We start from the raw sequence: 294 nt of genomic DNA, 5'->3' as shown, positions 1-294 counted from the left end.
AAATTTCTTAAAAATAAAAAAAATTCATAGTAATCCTAAACTTTTGAATGGTAATGTCATGTATCAAATGCCAGAATCAAGTGAAGAATTGTTTTTTTTAGCTTTATTATGTCAAAGTTTTATACAGCAGACTCTAAAAGGACGTTAACATCACACTCTCTTGTCTCCTATGTTGTCTTGGTTTGGTGCATAGATCTTTTTAGTTTGTAACAAGGATTCAATATATATGCTACTTTAAAATCTTGTAAACATTCAATTTTGTTTTATCCAAATTGTTTTTTATTAAAGGAACAC

This window comes from Sinocyclocheilus rhinocerous, unplaced genomic scaffold (assembly GCF_001515625.1).
Source record: "Sinocyclocheilus rhinocerous isolate Xijiao unplaced genomic scaffold, SAMN03320098_v1.1 scaffold463, whole genome shotgun sequence".
In the NCBI taxonomy this organism is placed as follows: domain Eukaryota; kingdom Metazoa; phylum Chordata; class Actinopteri; order Cypriniformes; family Cyprinidae; genus Sinocyclocheilus; species Sinocyclocheilus rhinocerous.
The sequence above is the reverse complement of the archived record's forward strand: the minus strand, read 5'-3'. Positions refer to the sequence as shown.